Source organism: Limulus polyphemus, unplaced genomic scaffold (assembly GCF_000517525.1).
Source record: "Limulus polyphemus unplaced genomic scaffold, Limulus_polyphemus-2.1.2 Scaffold1547, whole genome shotgun sequence".
Classification (NCBI taxonomy): Eukaryota; Metazoa; Arthropoda; class Merostomata; order Xiphosura; family Limulidae; genus Limulus; species Limulus polyphemus.
Genome location: NW_013667157.1, coordinates 43,407 through 44,379, shown reverse-complemented (window position 1 = coordinate 44,379; position 973 = coordinate 43,407).

Here is a 973-nt window from a genome sequence, read left to right as displayed (position 1 = left end):
TAATTCCACTTTCAGTACGTTTCTTGTCACTTTAAACTTAACAATTTTTATAATACACGCTATAAATCACAGCGATTTACAATCTCGATAACAGATTGGCTGAGGGAAACTAACCAGTTGCCCTCGCAGACCAAGTTCCAGTGAGGTCAGAAGAAAGGTCATAAAGGTTAGTGGGAATGACGAGTACTGGGATCAGATTAAATGTTTAAATATTTTATGTCTCCTCTGAGAGCTCTTATGTTTAAATCAAATCACAGGCTTAACAAAAACTATACTTATCAGCATCGTTTCAGCACTAAGCTAGGCCTAGATCAAATAGTCAGCGCTAGGCCTAGATCAGATAGTCAGCGCTAGGCCTAGATCAAATAGTCAGCGTTAGGCCTAGATCAAATAGTTACCCGATACTCTAAGATTGTCATTCATCGTCGTTTATGATGAATGACAGAATTGATACAAAACTGTCCTCACATTCAAAGTGCACAATAAATACTCCCGTATAACATTAACAGTAAAATTAATTTTTCAAAGAAAAAATAACTATAGAATTAGAGTTCAAAGTGTTTTTTTTTGCTTTAAGTTGTTTTTGTTTTTTTTTACTTTAAAAAATATTTCAAATTTTAACAAAGCCTAGTAAGGCTATTTACGTACTAAAACACAATATTTTATCTCTTTCGCCAAATTAAATCTTTGTTTAGTTTTATGTGTATTACTGGATTTTGTCCTAAGCTCGATTTTACGAAAAAATTCAGAGTAATTGAAACATCTGACTGTCTAAAGCTAAAAGTAAATTTTTGATAGGTTTCAAATGGGCAGCAACTGCCTGTTGTAGAAACCTACAAATGTAGAGGACGGCGTTTCGAAAGTATTCCGCCTTTCGTCTTCATATCAGTGTGTTTATTTATTTATTACTGGCAGTTATTTTGATTTAAAATTAATTATTTCCGAAGAAATAATTACTAATCAGGGGTGTTTG